The 22035-nt window shown below is 60.1% G+C and overlaps 1 protein-coding gene across 3 annotated transcripts in view; it reads left to right on the top strand.

Moving 5' to 3' along the window:
* Positions 1-22035, top strand: part of LOC121272907 (CUGBP Elav-like family member 3-B) — a 152533-nt gene that overhangs the window by 75862 nt on the left and 54636 nt on the right. The gene's annotated exons all lie outside the window — the stretch shown is intronic.

Here is a 22035-nt window from a genome sequence, read left to right as displayed (position 1 = left end):
CTCCCTGTCACACCCTCTCTCTCCCCCTGTCACACCCTCTCTCTCCCTGTCACACCTCTCTCTCCCCTGTCACACCCTCTCTCTCTTCTCCCTGTCCCCCTCTCTCTCTCTCCCTGTCACACCCTCTCTCTCTCCCTGTCGCACCCTCTTCTCTCTCCCTGTCGCACCCTCCTCTCTCCCTGTCGCACCCTCTCTCTCCCTGTCGCACCCTCTCTCTCCTGTCGCACCCTCTCTCTCCCTGTCGCACCCTCTCTCTCCTGTCGCACCCTCTCTCTCCCTGTCGCACCCTCTCTCTCCCTGTCGCACCCTCTCTCTCCCTGTCGCACCCTCTCTCTCCCTGTCCACTCTCTCTCTCCCTGTCACACCCTCTCTCTCTCCCTGTCACACCCTCTCTCTCTCCCTGTCACACCCTCTCTCTCCCTGTCACACCCTCTCTCTCTCTCCCTGTCACACCCTCTCTCTCTCTCCCTGTCACACCCTCTCTCTCTCTCCCTGTCACACCCTCTCTCTCTCTCCCTGTCACACCCTCTCTCTCTCTCCCTGTCACATCCTCTCTCTCTCTCCCTGTCACACCTCTCTCTCTCTCCCTGTCACACCCTCTCTCTCTCTCCCTGTCACACCCTCTCTCTCTCTCCCTGTCACACCCCTCTCTCTCTCTCCCTGTCACACCCTCTCTCTCTCTCCCTGTCACACCCTCTCTCTCTCTCCCTGTCACACCCTCTCTCTCTCTCCCTGTCACACCCTCTCTCTCTCTCCCTGTCACACCCTCTCTCTCTCTCCCTGTCACACCCTCTCTCTCTCTCCCTGTCACACCCTCTCTCTCTCTCCCTGTCACACCCTCTCTCTCTCTCTCCCTGTCACACCCTCTCTCTCTCTCTCCCTGTCACACCCTCTCTCTCTCTCTCCCTGTCACACCCTCTCTCTCTCTCCCTGTCACACCCTCTCTCTCTCTCTCCCTGTCACACCCTCTCTCTCTCTCCCTGTCACACCCTCTCTCTCTCTCTCCCTGTCACCCCCTCTCTCTCTCTCTCCCTGTCACACCCTCTCTCTCTCTCTCCCTGTCACACCCTCTCTCTCTCTCCCTGTCACACCCTCTCTCTCTCTCCCTGTCAAACACTCTCTCTCTCTCTCCCTGTCACACCCTCTCTCTCTCTCCCTGTCACACCCTCTCTCTCTCTCTCCCCTGTCGCACCCTCTCTCTCTCTCTCCCTGTCGCACCATCTCTCTCTCTCTCTCCCTCTCGCACCCTCTCTCTCTCTCTCTCCCTGTCGCACCCTCTCTCTCTCTCTCTCCCTGTCGCACCCTCTCTCTCTCTCTCTCCCTGTCGCACCCTCTCTCTCTCTCTCTCCCTGTCGCACCCTCTCTCTCTCTCTCTCTCCCTGTCGCACCCTCTCTCTCTCTCTCTCTCCCTGTCGCACCCTCTCTCTCTCTCTCTCTCCCTGTCGCACCCTCTCTCTCCCTGTCGCACCCTCTCTCTCCCTGTCGCACCCTCTCTCTCCCTGTCGCACCCTCTCTCTCCCTGTCACACTCTCTCTCTCTCCCTGTCACACTCTCTCTCTCTCCCTGTCACGCCCTCTCTCTCTCTCTCTCCCTGTCGCACCCTCTCTCTCTCTCTCTCTCCCTGTCGCACCCTCTCTCTCCCTGTCGCACCCTCTCTCTCCCTGTCGCACCCTCTCTCTCCCTGTCGCACCCTCTCTCTCCCTGTCGCACCCTCTCTCTCTCTCCCTGTCGCACCCTCTCTCTCTCTCCCTGTCACACCCTCTCTCTCCCTGTCACACCCTCTCTCTCCCTGTCACACCCTCTCTCTCCCTGTCACACCCTCTCTCTCTCTCTCCCTGTCACACACTCTCTCTCTCTCTCCCTGTCACACCCTCTCTCTCTCTCCCTGTCACACCCTCTCTCTCTCTCCCTTTCACACCCTCTCTCTCTCTCTCTCATTGTCGCACCCTCTCTCTCTCTCTCTCCCTGTCGCGCCCTCTCTCTCTCTCTCTCCCTGTCGCGCCCTCTCTCTCTCTCCCTGTCGCACCCTCTCTCTCTCTCTCTCCCTGTCGCACCCTCTCTCTCTCTCTCTCCCTGTCGCACCCTCTCTCTCTCTCTCTCCCTGTCGCACCATCTCTCTCTCTCCCTGTCGCACCCTCTCTCTCTCTCTCTCCCTGTCGCACCCTCTCTCTCTCCCTGTCGCACCCTCTCTCTCTCTCTCTCCCTGTCGCACCCTCTCTCTCTCTCTCTCCCTGTCGCACCCTCTCTCTCTCTCTCTCTCCCTTTCGCACCCTCTCTCTCCCTGTCGCACCCTCTCTCTCCCTGTCACACTCTCTCTCTCTCCCTGTCACGCCCTCTCTCTCTCTCTCTCCCTCTCGCACCCTCTCTCTCTCTCTCTCTCCCTGTCGCACCCTCTCTCTCCCTGTCGCACCCTCTCTCTCCCTGTCGCACCCTCTCTCTCCCTGTCGCACCCTCTCTCTCCCTGTCGCACCCTCTCTCTCCCTGTCGCACCCTCTCTCTCCCTGTCGCACCCTCTCTCTCCCTGTCGCACCCTCTCTCTCCCTGTCGCACCCTCTCTCTCCCTGTCGCACCCTCTCTCCCCCTGTCGCACCCTCTCTCTCCCTGTCGCACCCTCTCTCTCCCTGTCGCACCCTCTCTCTCCTGTCGCACCCTCTCTCTCCCTGTCGCACCCTCTCTCTCCCTGTCGCACCCTCTCTCTCCCTGTCGCACCCTCTCTCTCCCTGTCGCACCCTCTCTCTCCCTGTCGCACCCTCTCTCTCCCTGTCGCACCCTCTCTCTCCCTGTCGCACCCTCTCTCTCCCTGTCGCACCCTCTCTCTCCCTGTCGCACCCTCTCTCTCCCTGTCGCACCCTCTCTCTCCCTGTCGCACCCTCTCTCTCCCTGTCGCACCCTCTCTCTCCCTGTCGCACCCTCTCTCTCCCTGTCGCACCCTCCCTCTCCCTGTCGCACCCTCCCTCTCCCTGTCGCACCCTCCCTCTCCCTGTCGCACCCTCTCTCTCCCTGTCGCACCCTCTCTCTCCCTGTCGCACCCTCTCTCTCCCTGTCGCACCCTCTCTCTCCCTGTCGCACCCTCTCTCTCCCTGTCGCACCCTCTCTCTCCCTGTCGCACCCTCTCTCTCCCTGTCACACCCTCTCTCTCCCTGTCACACCCTCTCTCTCCCTGTCACATTTTCTCTCTCCCTGTCACATTTTCTCTCTCCCTGTCACACCCTCTCTCTCTCTCTCTCTCCCTTTTACGCCCTCTCTCTCTCCCTGTCACACCCTCTCTCTCTCCCTGTCACACCCTCTCTCTCTCCCTGTCACGCCCTCTCTCTCCCTGTCACGCCCTCTCTCTCCCTGTCACGCCCTCTCTCTCCCTGTCACGCCCTCTCTCTCCCTGTCACGCCCTCTCTCTCCCTGTCACGCCCTCTCTCTCCCTGTCACGCCCTCTCTCTCCCTGTCACGCCCTCTCTCTCCCTGTCACGCCCTCTCTCTCCCTGTCACGCCCTCTCTCTCCCTGTCACGCCCTCTCTCTCCCTGTCACGCCCTCTCTCTCCCTGTCACGCCCTCTCTCTCCCCGTCACGCCCTCTCTCTCCCTGTCACATTTTCTCTCTCCCTGTCACATTTTCTCTCTCCCTGTCACACCCTCTCTCTCTCTCTCCCTTTTACGCCCTCTCTCTCTCCCTGTCACACCCTCTCTCTCTCCCTGTCACACCCTCTCTCTCTCCCTGTCACGCCCTCTCTCTCCCTGTCACGCCCTCTCTCTCCCTGTCACGCCCTCTCTCTCCCTGTCACGCCCTCTCTCTCCCTGTCACGCCCTCTCTCTCCCTGTCACGCCCTCTCTCTCCCTGTCACGCCCTCTCTCTCCCTGTCACGCCCTCTCTCTCCCTGTCACGCCCTCTCTCTCCCTGTCACGCCCTCTCTCTCCCCGTCACACCCTCTCTCTCTCTCTCTCTCCCCGTCACACCCTCTCTCTCTCTCTCTCTCTCCCCGTCACACCCTCTCTCTCTCTCTCTCTCTCTCTCCCCGTCACACCCTCTCTGTCTCTCTCCCCGTCACACCCTCTCTCTCTCTCTCTCTCTCCGCGTCACACCCTCTCTCTCTCTCTCTCTCTCCCCGTCACATCCTCTCTCTCTCTCTCTCTCCCTGTCACATTTTCCCTCTCCCTGTCACATTTTCCCTCTCCCTGTCACATTTTCTCTCTCCCTGTCGCACCCTCTCTCTCCCTGTCGCACCCTCTCTCTCTCTCTCTCTCCCCGTCACATTTTCTCTCTCCCTGTCACATTTTCTCTCTCCCTGTCACATTTTCTCTCTCCCTGTCGCACCCTCTCTCTCCCTGTCGCACCCTCTCTCTCCCTGTCGCACCCTCTCTCTCCCTGTCGCACCCTCTCTCTCCCTGTCGCACCCTCTCTCTCCCTGTCGCACCCTCTCTCTCCCTGTCGCACCCTCTCTCTCCCTGTCGCACCGTCTCTCTCCCTGTCGCACCCTCTCTCTCCCTGTCGCACCCTCTCTCTCCCTGTCGCACCCTCTCTCTCCCTGTCGCACCCTCTCTCTCCCTGTCGAACCCTCTCTCTCCCTGTCGCACCCTCTCTCTCCCTGTCGCACCCTCTCTCTCCCTGTCGCACCCTCTCTCTCCCTGTCGCACCCTCTCTCTCCCTGTCGCACCCTCTCTCTCCCTGTCGCACCCTCTCTCTCCCTGTCGCACCCTCTCTCTCCCTGTCGCACCCTCTCTCTCCCTGTCGCACCCTCTCTCTGCCTGTCGCACCCTCTCTCTGCCTGTCGCACCCTCTCTCTGCCTGTCGCACCCTCTCTCTGCCTGTCGCACCCTCTCTCTGCCTGTCGCACCCTCTCTCTGCCTGTCGCACCCTCTCTCTGCCTGTCGCACCCTCTCTCTGCCTGTCGCACCCTCTCTCTTCCTGTCGCACCCTCTCTCTGCCTGTCGCACCCTCTCTCTGCCTGTCGCACCCTCTCTCTGCCTGTCGCACCCTCTCTCTGCCTGTCGCACCCTCTCTCTGCCTGTCGCACCCTCTCTCTGCCTGTCGCACCCTCTCTCTGCCTGTCGCACCCTCTCTCTGCCTGTCGCACCCTCTCTCTGCCTGTCGCACCCTCTCTCTGCCTGTCGCACCCTCTCTCTGCCTGTCGCACCCTCTCTCTCCCTGTCGCACCCTCTCTCTCCCTGTCGCACCCTCTCTCTCCCTGTCGCACCCTCTCTCTCCCTGTCGCACCCTCTCTCTCCCTGTCGCACCCTCTCTCTCCCTGTCGCACCCTCTCTCTGCCTGTCGCACCCTCTCTCTGCCTGTCGCACCCTCTCTCTGCCTGTCGCACCCTCTCTCTGCCTGTCGCACCCTCTCTCTCCCTGCCGCACCCTCTCTCTCCCTGCCGCACCCTCTCTCTCCCTGCCGCACCCTCTCTCTCCCTGCCGCACCCTCTCTCTCCCTGCCGCACCCTCTCTCTCCCTGCCGCACCCTCTCTCTCCCTGCCGCACCCTCTCTCTCCCTGCCGCACCCTCTCTCTCCCTGCCGCACCCTCTCTCTCCCTGCCGCACCCTCTCTCTCTCTCCCTGCCGCACCCTCTCTCTCTGTCCCTGTCACACCCTCTCTCTCTGTCCCTGTCACACCCTCTCTCTCTCTCCCTGTCACACCCTCTCTCTCTCTCCCTGTCACATCCTCTCTCTCTCTCCCTGTCACATCCTCTCTCTCTCTCCCTGTCACATCCTCTCTCTCTCTCCCTGGCACATCCTCTCTCTCTCTCCCTGTCACACCCTCTCTCTCCCCCTGTCACACCCTCTCTCTCCCCCTGTCACACCCTCTCTCTCTCCCTGTCACACCCTCTCTCTCTCCCTGTCACACCCTCCCTCTCTCTCCCTGTCACACCCTCTCTCTCTCTCCCTGTCACACCCTCTCTCTCTCCCTGTCACACCCTCTCTCTCTCTCCCTGTCACACCCTCTCTCTCTCTCCCTGTCACACCCTCTCTCTCTCTCCCTGTCACACCCTCTCTCTCTCTCCCTGTCACACCCTCTCTCTCTCTCTACCTGTCACACCCTCTCTCTCTCTCCCTGTCACACCCTCTCTCTCTCTCCCTGTCACATCCTCTCTCTCCCTGTCACACCCTCTTTCTCCCTGTCACACCCTCTCTCTCTCTCTCCCTGTCACACCCTCTCTCTCCCTGTCACACCCTCTCTCTCTCTCCCTGTCACATCCTCTCTCTCCCTGTCACACCCTCTTTCTCCCTGTCACACCCTCTTTCTCCCTGTCACACCCTCTCTCTCTCTCTCCCTGTCACACCCTCTCTCTCCCTGTCACATCCTCTCTCTCTCTCCCTGTCACATCCTCTCTCTCTCTCCCTGTCACACCCTCTCTCTCTCTCCCTGTCACACCCTCTCTCTCTCTCCCTGTCACACCCTGTCTCTCTCTCCCTGTCACACCCTCTCTCTCTCTCCCTGTCACACCCTCTCTCTCCCTGTCACACCCTCTCTCTCCCTGTCACACCCTCTCTCTCCCTGTCACACCCTCTCTCTCCCTGTCACACCCTCTCTCTCTCTCCCTGTCACACCCTCTCTCTCTCTCCCTTCACACCCTCTCTCTCTCTCCCTGTCACACCCTCTCTCTCTCTCCCTGTCACACCCTCTCTCTCTCTCCCTGTCACACCCTCTCTCTCTCTCCCTTTCTCACCCTCTCTCTCTCTCCATGTCACATCCTCTCTCTCCCGGTCACACCCTCTCTCTCTCTCTCCCTGTCACACCCTCTCTCTCTCTCCCTGTCACACCCTCTCTCTCTCTCCCTTTCACACCCTCTCTCTCTCTCTCTCCCTGTCGCACCCTCTCTCTCTCTCTCTCCCTGTCGCACCCTCTCTCTCTCTCTCCCTGTCGCACCATCTCTCTCTCTCTCTCCCTGTCGCACCCTCTCTCTCTCTCTCTCCCTGTCGCACCCTCTCTCTCTCTCTCTCCCTGTCGCACCCTCTCTCTCTCTCTCTCCCTGTCGCACCCTCTCTCTCTCTCTCTCCCTGTCGCACCCTCTCTCTCTCTCTCTCCCTGTCGCACCCTCTCTCTCTCTCTCTCCCTGTCGCACCCTCTCTCTCTCTCTCTCCCTGTCGCACCCTCTCTCTCTCTCTCTCCCTGTCGCACCCTCTCTCTCTCTCTCTCCCTGTCGCACCCTCTCTCTCTCTCTCTCCCTGTCGCACCCTCTCTCTCTCTCTCTCCCTGTCGCACCCTCTCTCTCTCTCTCTCTCTCCCTGTCGCGCCCTCTCTCTCTCTCTCCTGTCGCACCCTCTCTCTCCCTGTCGCACCCTCTCTCTCCCTGTCGCACCCTCTCTCTCCCTGTCGCACCCTCTCTCTCCCTGTCGCACCCTCTCTCTCCCTGTCGCACCCTCTCTCTCCCTGTCGCACCCTCTCTCTCCCTGTCGCACCCTCTCTCTCCCTGTCGCACCCTCTCTCTCCCTGTCGCACCCTCTCTCTCCCTGTCGCACCCTCTCTCTCCCTGTCGCACCCTCTCTCTCCCTGTCGCACCCTCTCTCTCTCTGTCGCACCCTCTCCCTCCCTGTCGCACCCTCTCCCTCCCTGTCGCACCCTCTCCCTCCCTGTCGCACCCTCTCCCTCCCTGTCGCACCCTCTCCCTCCCTGTCGCACCCTCTCCCTCCCTGTCGCACCCTCTCCCTCCCTGTCGCACCCTCTCTCTCCCTGTCGCACCCTCTCTCTCCCTGTCGCACCCTCTCTCTCCCTGTCACACCCTCTCTCTCCCTGTCACAACTTCTCTCTCCCTGTCACACCCTCTCTCTCCCTGTCACATTTTCTCTCTCCCTGTCACATTTTCTCTCTCCCTTTCACGCCCTCTCTCTCTCCCTGTCACACCCTCTCTCTCTCCCTGTCACGCCCTCTCTCTCCCTGTCACGCCCTCTCTCTCCCTGTCACGCCCTCTCTCTCCCTGTCACGCCCTCTCTCTCCCTGTCACGCCCTCTCTCTCCCTGTCACGCCCTCTCTCTCCCTGTCACGCCCTCTCTCTCCCTGTCACACCCTCTCTCTCCCTGTCACACCCTCTCTCTCCCCGTCGCACCCTCTCTCTCTCTCTCTCTCTCCCCGTCACACCCTCTCTCTCTCTCTCTCTCTCCCCGTCACACCCTCTCTCTCTCTCTCTCTCTCTCTCCCCGTCACACCCTCTCTCTCTCTCTCTCTCTCCGCGTCACACCCTCTCTCTCTCTCTCTCTCCCTGTCACATTTTCCCTCTCCCTGTCACATTTTCTCTCTCCCTGTCGCACCCTCTCTCTCCCTGTCGCACCCTCTCTCTCTCTCTCTCTCTCCCCGTCACATTTTCTCTCTCCCTGTCACATTTTCTCTCTCCCTGTCACATTTTCTCTCTCCCTGTCACATTTTCTCTCTCCCTGTCGCACCCTCTCTCTCCCTGTCGCACCCTCTCTCTCCCTGTCGCACCCTCTCTCTCCCTGTCGCACCCTCTCTCTCCCTGTCGCACCCTCTCTCTCCCTGTCGCACCCTCTCTCTCCCTGTCGCACCCTCTCTCTCCCTGTCGCACCCTCTCTCTCCCTGTCGCACCCTCTCTCTGCCTGTCGCACCCTCTCTCTGCCTGTCGCACCCTCTCTCTGCCTGTCGCACCCTCTCTCTGCCTGTCGCACCCTCTCTCTGCCTGTCGCACCCTCTCTCTGCCTGTCGCACCCTCTCTCTGCCTGTCGCACCCTCTCTCTGCCTGTCGCACCCTCTCTCTGCCTGTCGCACCCTCTCTCTGCCTGTCGCACCCTCTCTCTGCCTGTCGCACCCTCTCTCTGCCTGTCGCACCCTCTCTCTGCCTGTCGCACCCTCTCTCTTCCTGTCGCACCCTCTCTCTTCCTGTCGCACCCTCTCTCTGCCTGTCGCACCCTCTCTCTGCCTGTCGCACCCTCTCTCTGCCTGTCGCACCCTCTCTCTCCCTGTCGCACCCTCTCTCTGCCTGTCGCACCCTCTCTCTGCCTGTCGCACCCTCTCTCTGCCTGTCGCACCCTCTCTCTGCCTGTCGCACCCTCTCTCTGCCTGTCGCACCCTCTCTCTGCCTGTCGAACCCTCTCTCTCCCTGTCGCACCCTCTCTCTCCCTGTCGCACCCTCTCTCTCCCTGTCGCACCCTCTCTCTCCCTGCCGCACCCTCTCTCTCCCTGCCGCACCCTCTCTCTCCCTGCCGCACCCTCTCTCTCCCTGCCGCACCCCCTCTCTCCCTGCCGCACCCTCTCTCTCCCTGCCGCACCCTCTCTCTCCCTGTCGCACCCTCTCTCTCCCTGTCGCACCCTCTCTCTCCTTGTCGCACCCTCTCTCTCCCTGTCGCACCCTCTCTCTCTCTCCCTGTCACACCCTCTCACTCTCTCCCTGTCACACCCTCTCTCTCTCTCCCTGTCACACCCTCTCTCTCCCTGTCACATCCTCTCTCTCTCTCCCTGTCACATCCTCTCTCTCTCTCCCTGTCACATCCTCTCTCTCTCTCCCTGTCTCATCCTCTCTCTCTCTCCCTGTCACATCCTCTCTCTCTCTCCCTGTCTCATCCTCTCTCTCTCTCTGTCACACCCTCTCTCTCCCCCTGTCACACCCTCTCTCTCCCCCTGTCACACCCTCTCTCTCTCCCTGTCACACCCTCTCTCTCTCCCTGTCACACCCTCCCTCTCTCTCCCTGTCACACCCTCCCTCTCTCTCCCTGTCACACCCTCCCTCTCTCTCCCTGTCACACCCTCCCTCTCTCTCCCTGTCACACCCTCCCTCTCTCTCCCTGTCACACCCTCTCTCTCTCTCCCTGTCACACCCTCTCTCTCTCTCCCTGTCACACCCTCTCTCTCTCTCCCTGTCACACCCTCTCTCTCTCTCCCTGTCACACCCTCTCTCTCTCTCCCTGTCACACCCTCTCTCTCTCTCCCTGTCACACCCTCTCTCTCTCTCCCTGTCACACCCTCTCTCTCTCTCCCTGTCACACCCTCTCTCTCTCTCCCTGTCACACCCTCTCTCTCTCCCTGTCACACCCTCTCTCTCCCTGTCACACCCTCTTTCTCCCTGTCACACCCTCTCTCTCTCTCTCCCTGTCACACCTCTCTCTCCCTGTCACACCCTCTCTCTCTCTCCCTGTCACACCCTCTCTCTCTCTCCCTGTCACATCCTCTCTCTCCCTGTCACACCCTCTTTCTCCCTGTCACACCCTCTCTCTCTCTCTCCCTGTCACACCCTCTCTCTCCCTGTCACACCCTCTCTCTCCCTGTCACATCCTCTCACTCTCTCCCTGTCACATCCTCTCTCTCTCTCCCTGTCACACCCTCTCTCTCTCTCCCTGTCACACCCTCTCTCTCTCTCCCTGTCACACCCTCTCTCTCTCTCCCTGTCACATCCTCTCTCTCCCTGTCACACCCTCTCTGTCTCTCTCCCTGTCACACCCTCTCTCTCTCTGTCACACCCTCTCTCTCCCTGTCACACCCTCTCTCTCCCTGTCACACCCTCTCTCTCCCTGTCACACCCTCTCTCTCCCTGTCACACCCTCTCTCTCCCTGTCACACCCTCTCTCTCCCTGTCACACCCTCTCTCTCTCTCCCTTCACACCCTCTCTCTCTCTCCCTTCACACCCTCTCTCTCTCTCCCTGTCACACCCTCTCTCTCTCTCCCTGTCACACCCTCTCTCTCTCTCCCTGTCTCACCCTCTCTCTCTCTCCATGTCACATCCTCTCTCTCCCGGTCACACCCTCTTTCTCCCTGTCACACCCTCTCTCTGTCTCTCCCTGTCACACCCTCTCTCTCCCTCCCTGTCACACCCTCTCTCTCCCTCCCTGTCACACCCTCTCTCTCTCTCCCTGTCACACCCTCTCTCTCTCTCCCTGTCACACCCTCTCTCTCTCTCCCTGTCACACCCTCTCTCTCTCTCCCTGTCACACCCTCTCTCCCTCTCCCTGTCACGCCCTCTCTCTCTCTCTCCCTGTCACGCCCTCTCTCTCTCTCCCTGTCACACCCTCTCTCTCTCTCTCCCTGTCACACCCTTTCTCTCTCTCTCCCTGTCACACCTCTCTCTCTCTCCCTGTCACACCCTCTCTCTCTCTCCCTGTCACACCCTCTCTCTCTCTCCATGTCACACCCTCTCACTCTCTCCCTGTCACACCCTCTCTCTCTCTCCCTGTCACACCCTCTCTCTCTCTCCCTGTCACACCCTCTCTCTCTCTCCCTGTCACACCCTCTCTCTCTCTCCCTGTCACACCCTCTCTCTCTCTCCCTGTCACACCCTCTCTCTCTCTCCCTGTCACACCCTCTCTCTCTCTCCCTGTCACACCCTCTCTCTCTCTTCCTGTCACACCCTCTCTCTCTCTCCCTGTCACATCCTCTCTCTCTCTCCCTGTCACACCCTCTCTCCCTGTCACACCCTCTCTCCCTGTCACACCCTCTCTCCCTGTCACACCGTCTCTCTCCCTGTCACACCCTCTTTCTCTCTCCCTGTCACACCCTCTTTCTCTCTCCCTGTCACACCCTCTTTCTCTCTCCCTGTCACACCCTCTCTCTCTCTCCCTGTCACATCCTCTCTCTCTCTGCCTGTCACACCCTCTTTCTCTCTCCCTGTCACACCCTCTCTCTCCCTGTCACACCCTCTCTCTCCCTGTCACACCCTCTCTCTCCCTGTCACACCCTCTCTCTCCCTGTCACACCCTCTCTCTCCCTGTCACACCCTCTCTCTCCCTGTCACACCCTCTCTCTCCCTGTCACACCCTCTCTCTCTCTCTGTCACACCCTCTCTCTCCCTGTCACCCTCTCTCTCCCTGTCACACCCTCTCTCTCCCTGTCACACCCTCTCTCTCTCTCCCTGTCACAACCTCTCTCTCCCTGTCACACCCTCTCTCTCTCTCCCTGTCACATCCTCTCTCTCTCTCCCTGTCACACCCTCTCTCTCTCTCCTTGTCACACCCTCTCTCTCCCTGTCACACCCTCTCTCTCTCTCCCTGTCACACCCTCTCACTCTCTCCCTGTCACACCCTCTCTCTCTCTCCCTGTCACATCCTCTCTCTCTCTCCCTGTCACATCCTCTCTCTCTCTCCCTGTCACATCCTCTCTCTCTCTCCCTGTCACATCCTCTCTCTCTCTCCCTGTCACACCCTCTCTCTCCCCCTGTCACACCCTCTCTCTCTCCCTGTCACACCCTCTGTCTCTCTCCCTGTCACACCCTCTCTCTCTCTCCCTGTCACACCCTCTCTCTCTCTCCCTGTCACACCCTCTCTCTCTCTCCCTGTCACACCCTCTCTCTCTCTCCCTGTCACACCCTCTCTCTCTCTCTCCCTGTCACACCCTCTCTCTCTCTCCCTGTCACACCCTCTCTCTCTCTCCCTGTCACACCCTCTCTCTCTCTCCCTGTCACACCCTCTCTCTCCCTCCCTGTCACACCCTCTCTCTCTCTCTCCCTGTCACACCCTCTCTCTCTCTCTCCCTGTCACACCCTCTCTCTCTCTCTCCCTGTCACACCCTCTCTCTCTCTCTCCCTGTCACACCCTCTCTCTCTCTCTCCCTGTCACACCCTCTCTCTCTCTCTCCCTGTCACACCCTCTCTCTCTCTCTCACCCTGTCACACCCTCTCTCTCTCTCTCCCTGTCACATCCTCTCTCTCTCTCTCTCCCTGTCACACCCTCTCTCTCTCTCTCCCTGTCACATCCTCTCTCTCTCTCTCTCCCTGTCACACCCTCTCTCTCTCTCTCTCCCTGTCACACCCTCTCTCTCTCTCTCTCCCTGTCACACCCTCTCTCTCTCTCTCCCTGTCACACCCTCTCTCTCTCTCTCCCTGTCACACCCTCTCTCTCTCTCTCCCTGTCACACCCTCTCTCTCTCTCTCCCTGTCACACCCTCTCTCTCTCTCTCCCTGTCACACCCTCTCTCTCTCTCCCTGTCACACCCTCTCTCTCTCTCCCTGTCACACCCTCTCTCTCTCTCCCTGTCACACCCTCTCTCTCTCTCTCCCTGTCACACCCTCTCTCTCTCTCTCCCTGTCGCACCCTCTCTCTCTCTCCCTGTCGCACCCTCTCTCTCTCTCCCTGTCACACCCTCTCTCTCTCCCTGTCACACCCTCTCTCTCTCCCTGTCACACACTCTCTCTCTCTCCCTGTCACACCCTCTCTCTCTCTCCCTGTCACACCCCCTCTCTCTCTCTCCCTGTCACACCCTCTCTCTCTCTCTCCCTGTCACACCCTCTCTCTCTCTCCCTGTCACACCCTCTCTCTCTCTCCCTGTCACACCCTCTCTCTCCCTCCCTGTCACACCCTCTCTCTCTCTCTCCCTGTCACACCCTCTCTCTCTCTCCCTGTCACACCCTCTCTCTCTCTCCCTGTCACACCCTGTCTCTCTCTCCCTGTCACACCCTCTCTCTCTCTCCCTGTCACACCCTCTCTCTCCCTGTCACACCCTCTCTCTCCCTGTCACACCCTCTCTCTCCCTGTCACACCCTCTCTCTCCCTGTCACACCCTCTCTCTCTCTCCCTGTCACACCCTCTCTCTCTCTCCCTTCACACCCTCTCTCTCTCTCCCTGTCACACCCTCTCTCTCTCTCCCTGTCACACCCTCTCTCTCTCTCCCTGTCACACCCTCTCTCTCTCTCCTGTCTCACCCTCTCTCTCTCTCCATGTCACATCCTCTCTCTCCCGGTCACACCCTCTCTCTCTCTCTCCCTGTCACACCCTCTCTCTCTCTCCCCGTCACACCCTCTCTCTCTCTCCCTTTCACACCCTCTCTCTCTCTCTCTCCCTGTCGCACCCTCTCTCTCTCTCTCTCCCTGTCGCACCCTCTCTCTCTCTCTCTCCCTGTCGCACCCTCTCTCTCTCTCTCTCCCTGTCGCACCCTCTCTCTCTCTCTCTCCCTGTCGCACCCTCTCTCTCTCTCTCTCCCTGTCGCACCCTCTCTCTCTCTCTCTCCCTGTCGCACCCTCTCTCTCTCTCTCTCCCTGTCGCACCCTCTCTCTCTCTCTCCCTGTCGCACCCTCTCTCTCTCTCTCTCCCTGTCGCACCCTCTCTCTCTCTCTCTCCCTGTCGCACCCTCTCTCTCTCTCTCTCCCTGTCGCACCCTCTCTCTCTCTCTCTCCCTGTCGCACCCTCTCTCTCTCTCTCTCCCTGTCGCACCCTCTCTCTCTCTCTCTCTCTCCCTGTCGCGCCCTCTCTCTCTCTCTCTCTCCCTGTCGCACCCTCTCTCTCCCTGTCGCACCCTCTCTCTCCCTGTCGCACCCTCTCTCTCCCTGTCGCACCCTCTCTCTCCCTGTCGCACCCTCTCTCTCCCTGTCGCACCCTCTCTCTCCCTGTCGCACCCTCTCTCTCCCTGTCGCACCCTCTCTCTCCCTGTCGCACCCTCTCTCTCCCTGTCGCACCCTCTCTCTCCCTGTCGCACCCTCTCTCTCTCTGTCGCACCCTCTCCCTCCCTGTCGCACCCTCTCCCTCCCTGTCGCACCCTCTCCCTCCCTGTCGCACCCTCTCCCTCCCTGTCGCACCCTCTCCCTCCCTGTCGCACCCTCTCCCTCCCTGTCGCACCCTCTCCCTCCCTGTCGCACCCTCTCTCTCCCTGTCGCACCCTCTCTCTCCCTGTCGCACCCTCTCTCTCCCTGTCACACCCTCTCTCTCCCAGTCACAACTTCTCTCTCCCTGTCACACCCTCTCTCTCCCTGTCACATTTTCTCTCTCCCTGTCACATTTTCTCTCTCCCTTTCACGCCCTCTCTCTCTCCCTGTCACACCCTCTCTCTCTCCCTGTCACGCCCTCTCTCTCCCTGTCACTCCCTCTCTCTCCCTGTCACGCCCTCTCTCTCCCTGTCACTCCCTCTCTCTCCCTGTCACGCCCTCTCTCTCCCTGTCACGCCCTCTCTCTCCCTGTCACACCCTCTCCCTCCCTGTCACACCCTCTCTCTCCCTGTCACACCCTCTCTCTCCCCGTCGCACCCTCTCTCTCTCTCTCTCTCTCCCCGTCACACCCTCTCTCTCTCTCTCTCTCTCCCCGTCACACCCTCTCTCTCTCTCTCTCTCTCTCTCCCCGTCACACCCTCTCTCTCTCTCTCTCTCTCCGCGTCACACCCTCTCTCTCTCTCTCTCTCCCTGTCACATTTTCCCTCTCCCTGTCACATTTTCTCTCTCCCTGTCGCACCCTCTCTCTCCCTGTCGCACCCTCTCTCTCTCTCTCTCTCTCCCCGTCACATTTTCTCTCTCCCTGTCACATTTTCTCTCTCCCTGTCACATTTTCTCTCTCCCTGTCACATTTTCTCTCTCCCTGTCGCACCCTCTCTCTCCCTGTCGCACCCTCTCTCTCCCTGTCGCACCCTCTCTCTCCCTGTCGCACCCTCTCTCTCCCTGTCGCACCCTCTCTCTCCCTGTCGCACCCTCTCTCTCCCTGTCGCACCCTCTCTCTCCCTGTCGCACCCTCTCTCTCCCTGTCGCACCCTCTCTCTGCCTGTCGCACCCTCTCTCTGCCTGTCGCACCCTCTCTCTGCCTGTCGCACCCTCTCTCTGCCTGTCGCACCCTCTCTCTGCCTGTCGCACCCTCTCTCTGCCTGTCGCACCCTCTCTCTGCCTGTCGCACCCTCTCTCTGCCTGTCGCACCCTCTCTCTGCCTGTCGCACCCTCTCTCTGCCTGTCGCACCCTCTCTCTTCCTGTCGCACCCTCTCTCTTCCTGTCGCACCCTCTCTCTGCCTGTCGCACCCTCTCTCTGCCTGTCGCACCCTCTCTCTGCCTGTCGCACCCTCTCTCTCCCTGTCGCACCCTCTCTCTGCCTGTCGCACCCTCTCTCTGCCTGTCGCACCCTCTCTCTGCCTGTCGCACCCTCTCTCTGCCTGTCGCACCCTCTCTCTGCCTGTCGCACCCTCTCTCTGCCTGTCGAACCCTCTCTCTCCCTGTCGCACCCTCTCTCTCCCTGTCGCACCCTCTCTCTCCCTGTCGCACCCTCTCTCTCCCTGCCGCACCCTCTCTCTCCCTGCCGCACCCTCTCTCTCCCTGCCGCACCCTCTCTCTCCCTGCCGCACCCCCTCTCTCCCTGCCGCACCCTCTCTCTCCCTGCCGCACCCTCTCTCTCCCTGTCGCACCCTCTCTCTCCCTGTCGCACCCTCTCTCTCCTTGTCGCACCCTCTCTCTCCCTGTCACACCCTCTCTCTCTCTCCCTGTCACACCCTCTCACTCTCTCCCTGTCACACCCTCTCTCTCTCTCCCTGTCACACCCTCTCTCTCCCTGTCACATCCTCTCTCTCTCTCCCTGTCACATCCTCTCTCTCTCTCCCTGTCACATCCTCTCTCTCTCTCCCTGTCACATCCTCTCTCTCTCTCCCTGTCACATCCTCTCTCTCTCTCCCTGTCACATCCTCTCTCTCTCTCTGTCACACCCTCTCTCTCCCCCTGTCACACCCTCTCTCTCCCCCTGTCACACCCTCTCTCTCTCCCTGTCACACCCTCTCTCTCTCCCTGTCACACCCTCCCTCTCTCTCCCTGTCACACCCTCCCTCTCTCTCCCTGTCACACCCTCCCTCTCTCTCCCTGTCACACCCTCCCTCTCTCTCCCTGTCACACCCTCCCTCTCTCTCCCTGTCACACCCTCTCTCTCTCTCCCTGTCACACCCTCTCTCTCTCTCCCTGTCACACCCTCTCTCTCTCTCCCTGTCACACCCTCTCTCTCTCTCCCTGTCACACCCTCTCTCTCTCTCCCTGTCACACCCTCTCTCTCTCTCCCTGTCACACCCTCTCTCTCTCTCCCTGTCACACCCTCTCTCTCTCTCCCTGTCACACCCTCTCTCTCTCTCCCTGTCACACCCTCTCTCTCTCTCCCTGTCACACCCTCTCTCTCCCTGTCACACCCTCTTTCTCCCTGTCACACCCTCTCTCTCTCTCTCCCTGTCACACCTCTCTCTCCCTGTCACACCCTCTCTCTCTCTCCCTGTCACACCCTCTCTCTCTCTCCCTGTCACATCCTCTCTCTCCCTGTCACACCCTCTTTCTCCCTGTCACACCCTCTCTCTCTCTCTCCCTGTCACACCCTCTCTCTCCCTGTCACACCCTCTCTCTCCCTGTCACATCCTCTCTCTCTCTCCCTGTCACATCCTCTCTCTCTCTCCCTGTCACACCCTCTCTCTCTCTCCCTGTCACACCCTCTCTCTCTCTCCCTGTCACACCCTCTCTCTCTCTCCCTGTCACATCCTCTCTCTCCCTGTCACACCCTCTCTCTCTCTCTCCCTGTCACACCCTCTCTCTCTCTGTCACACCCTCTCTCTCCCTGTCACACCCTCTCTCTCCCTGTCACACCCTCTCTCTCCCTGTCACACCCTCTCTCTCCCTGTCACACCCTCTCTCTCCCTGTCACACCCTCTCTCTCCCTGTCACACCCTCTCTCTCTCTCCCTTCACACCCTCTCTCTCTCTCCCTTCACACCCTCTCTCTCTCTCCCTGTCACACCCTCTCTCTCTCTCCCTGTCACACCCTCTCTCTCTCTCCCTGTCTCACCCTCTCTCTCTCTCCATGTCACATCCTCTCTCTCCCGGTCACACCCTCTTTCTCCCTGTCACACCCTCTCTCTGTCTCTCCCTGTCACACCCTCTCTCTCCCTCCCTGTCACACCCTCTCTCTCCCTCCCTGTCACACCCTCTCTCTCTCTCCCTGTCACACCCTCTCTCTCTCTCCCTGTCACACCCTCTCTCTCTCTCCCTGTCACACCCTCTCTCTCTCTCCCTGTCACACCCTCTCTCCCTCTCCCTGTCACGCCCTCTCTCTCTCTCTCCCTGTCACGCCCTCTCTCTCTCTCCCTGTCACACCCTCTCTCTCTCTCTCCCTGTCACACCCTTTCTCTCTCTCTCCCTGTCACACCTCTCTCTCTCTCCCTGTCACACCCTCTCTCTCTCTCCCTGTCACACCCTCTCTCTCTCTCCATGTCACACCCTCTCACTCTCTCCCTGTCACACCCTCTCTCTCTCTCCCTGTCACACCCTCTCTCTCTCTCCCTGTCACACCCTCTCTCTCTCTCCCTGTCACACCCTCTCTCTCTCTCCCTGTCACACCCTCTCTCTCTCTCCCTGTCACACCCTCTCTCTCTCTCCCTGTCACACCCTCTCTCTCTCTCCCTGTCACACCCTCTCTCTCTCTTCCTGTCACACCCTCTCTCTCTCTCCCTGTCACATCCTCTCTCTCTCTCCCTGTCACACCCTCTCTCCCTGTCACACCCTCTCTCCCTGTCACACCGTCTCTCTCCCTGTCACACCCTCTTTCTCTCTCCCTGTCACACCCTCTTTCTCTCTCCCTGTCACACCCTCTTTCTCTCTCCCTGTCACACCCTCTCTCTCTCTCCCTGTCACATCCTCTCTCTCTCTGCCTGTCACACCCTCTTTCTCTCTCCCTGTCACACCCTCTCTCTCCCTGTCACACCCTCTCTCTCCCTGTCACACCCTCTCTCTCCCTGTCACACCCTCTCTCTCCCTGTCACACCCTCTCTCTCCCTGTCACACCCTCTCTCTCCCTGTCACACCCTCTCTCTCTCTCTGTCACACCCTCTCTCTCCCTGTCACCCTCTCTCTCCCTGTCACACCCTCTCTCTCCCTGTCACACCCTCTCTCTCTCTCCCTGTCACAACCTCTCTCTCCCTGTCACACCCTCTCTCTCTCTCCCTGTCACATCCTCTCTCTCTCTCCCTGTCACACCCTCTCTCTCTCCCTGTCACACCCTCTCTCTCCCTGTCACACCCTCTCTCTCCCTCCCTGTCACACCCTGTCTCTCCCTCTCTGTCACACCCTGTCTCTCTCTCCCTGTCACATCCTCTCTCTCTCTCCCTGTCACATCCTCTCTCTCTCTCCCTGTCACATCCTCTCTCTCTCTCCCTGTCACATCCTCTCTCTCTCTCCCTGTCACACCCTCTCTCTCCCCCTGTCACACCCTCTCTCTCTCCCTGTCACACCCTCTGTCTCTCTCCCTGTCACACCCTCTCTCTCTCTCCCTGTCACACCCTCTCTCTCTCTCCCTGTCACACCCTCTCTCTCTCTCCCTGTCACACCCTCTCTCTCTCTCCCTGTCACACCCTCTCTCTCTCTCTCCCTGTCACACCCTCTCTCTCTCTCCCTGTCACACCCTCTCTCTCTCTCCCTGTCACACCCTCTCTCTCTCTCCCTGTCACACCCTCTCTCTCCCTCCCTGTCACACCCTCTCTCTCTCTCTCCCTGTCACACCCTCTCTCTCTCTCTCCCTGTCACACCCTCTCTCTCTCTCTCCCTGTCACACCCTCTCTCTCTCTCTCCCTGTCACACCCTCTCTCTCTCTCTCCCTGTCACACCCTCTCTCTCTCTCTCCCTGTCACACCCTCTCTCTCTCTCTCTCCCTGTCACACCCTCTCTCTCTCTCTCCCTGTCACATCCTCTCTCTCTCTCTCTCCCTGTCACACCCTCTCTCTCTCTCTCCCTGTCACATCCTCTCTCTCTCTCTCTCTCTCCCTGTCACACCCTCTCTCTCTCTCTCTCCCTGTCACACCCTCTCTCTCTCTCTCTCCCTGTCACACCCTCTCTCTCTCTCTCCCTGTCACACCCTCTCTCTCTCTCTCCCTGTCACACCCTCTCTCTCTCTCTCCCTGTCACACCCTCTCTCTCTCTCTCCCTGTCACACCCTCTCTCTCTCTCTCCCTGTCACACCCTCTCTCTCTCTCCCTGTCACACCCTCTCTCTCTCTCCCTGTCACACCCTCTCTCTCTCTCCCTGTCACACCCTCTCTCTCTCTCTCCCTGTCACACCCTCTCTCTCTCTGTCCCTGTCGCACCCTCTCTCTCTCTCCCTGTCGCACCCTCTCTCTCTCTCCCTGTCACACCCTCTCTCTCTCCCTGTCACACCCTCTCTCTCTCCCTGTCACACACTCTCTCTCTCTCCCTGTCACACCCTCTCTCTCTCTCCCTGTCACACCCCCTCTCTCTCTCTCCCTGTCACACCCTCTCTCTCTCTCTCCCTGTCACACCCTCTCTCTCTCTCCCTGTCACACCCTCTCTCTCTCTCCCTGTCACACCCTCTCTCTCTCTCCCTGTCACACCCTCTCTCTCTCTCCCTGTCACACCCTCTCTCTCTCTCCCTGTCACACCCTCTCTCTCTCTCCCTGTCACACCCTCTCTCTCTCTCCCTGTCACACCCTCTCTCTCTCTCCCTGTCACACCCTCTCTCTCTCTCCCTGTCACACCCTCTCTCTCTCTCCCTGTCACACCCTCTCTCTCTCTCCCTGTCACACCCTCTCTCTCTCTCCCTGTCACACCCTCTCTCTCTCTCCCTGTAACACCCTCTCTCTCTCTCCCTGTAACACCCTCTCTCTCTCTCCCTGTCACACCCTCTCTCTCTCTCCCTGTCACACCCTCTCTCTCTCCCTGTCACACCCTCTCTCTCTCTCCCTGTCACACCCTCTCTCTCTCCCTGTCACACCCTCTCTCTCTCTCCCTGTCACACCCTCTCTCTCTCTCCCTGTCACACCCTCTCTCTCTCTCCCTGTCACACCCTCTCTCTCTCTCCCTGTCACACCCTCTCTCTCTCTCCCTGTCACACCCTCTCTCTCTCTCCCTGTCACACCCTCTCTCTCTCTCCCTGTCACACCCTCTCTCTCTCTCCCTGTCACACCCTCTCTCTCTCTCCCTTTCACACCCTCTCTCTCTCTCCCTGTCACACCCTCTCTCTCTCTCCCTGTCACACCCTCTCTCTCTCTCCCTGTCACACCCTCTCTCTCTCTCCCTGTCACACCCTCTCTCTCTCTCCCTGTCACACCCTCTCTCTCTCTCCCTGTCACACCCTCTCTCTCTCTCCCTGTCACACCCTCTCTCTCTCTCCCTGTCACACCCTCTCTCTCGCTCTCCCTGTCACACCCTCTCTCTCTCTCCCTGTCACACCCTCTCTCTCTCTCCCTGTCACACCCTCTCTCTCTCTCTCCCTGTCACACCCTCTCTCTCTCTCTCCCTGTCACACCCTCTCTCTCTCTCCCTGTCACACCCTCTCTCTCTCTCCCTGTCACACCCTCTCTCTCTCTCCCTGTCACACCCTCTCTCTCTCTCCCTGTCACACCCTCTCTCTCTCTCCCTGTCACTCCCTCTCTCTCTCTCCCTGTCACACCCTCTCTCTCTCCCTCTCCCTGTCGCACCCTCTCTCTCTCTCTCTCCCTGTCGCACCCTCTCTCTCTCTCTCTCCCTGTCGCACCCTCTCTCTCTCTCTCTCCCTGTCGCACCCTCTCTCTCTCTCTCTCCCTGTCGCACCCTCTCTCTCTCTCTCTCCCTGTCGCACCCTCTCTCTCTCTCTCTCCCTGTCGCACCCTCTCTCTCTCTCTCTCTCCCTGTCGCACCCTCTCTCTCTCTCTCTCCCTGTCGCACCCTCTCTCTCTCTCTCTCCCTGTCGCACCCTCTCTCTCTCTCTCTCCCTGTCGCACCCTCTCTCTCTCTCTCTCCCTGTCGCACCCTCTCTCTCTCTCTCTCCCTGTCGCACCCTCTCTCTCTGTCTCTCCCTGTCGCACCCTCTCTCTTCTCTCTCCCTGTCGCACCCTCTCTCTCTCTCTCTCCCTGTCGCACCCTCTCTCTCTCTCTCTCCCTGTCGCACCCTCTCTCTCTCTCTCTCTCCCTGTCGCACCCTCTCTCTCTCTCTCTCCCTGTCGCACCCTCTCTCTCTCTCTCTCCCTGTCGCACCCTCTCTCTCCCTGTCACACTCTCTCTCTCTCCCTGTCACGCCCTCTCTCTCTCTCTCTCTCCCTTTCGCATCCTCTCTCTCCCTGTCGCACCCTCTCTCTCCCTGTCACACTCTCTCTCTCTCTCCCTGTCACGCCCTCTCTCTCTCTCTCTCCCTGTCACGCCCTCTCTCTCTCTCTCGCCCTGTCACACCCTCTCTCTCTCTCTCTCTCCCTGTCGCACCCTCTCTCTCCCTGTCGCACCCTCTCTCTCCCTGTCGCACCCTCTCTCTCCCTGTCGCACCCTCTCTCTCCCTGTCGCACCCTCTCTCTCCCTGTCGCACCCTCTCTCTCCCTGTCGCACCCTCTCTCTCCCTGTCGCACCCTCTCTCTCCCTGTCGCACCCTCTCTCTCCCTGTCGCACCCTCTCTCTCCCTGTCGCACCCTCTCTCTCCCTTTCGCACCCTCTCT

This window comes from Carcharodon carcharias, chromosome 36 (assembly GCF_017639515.1).
Source record: "Carcharodon carcharias isolate sCarCar2 chromosome 36, sCarCar2.pri, whole genome shotgun sequence".
Lineage (NCBI taxonomy): Eukaryota > Metazoa > Chordata > Chondrichthyes > Lamniformes > Lamnidae > Carcharodon > Carcharodon carcharias.
This window is presented reverse-complemented; position numbering and strand designations above follow the sequence as displayed.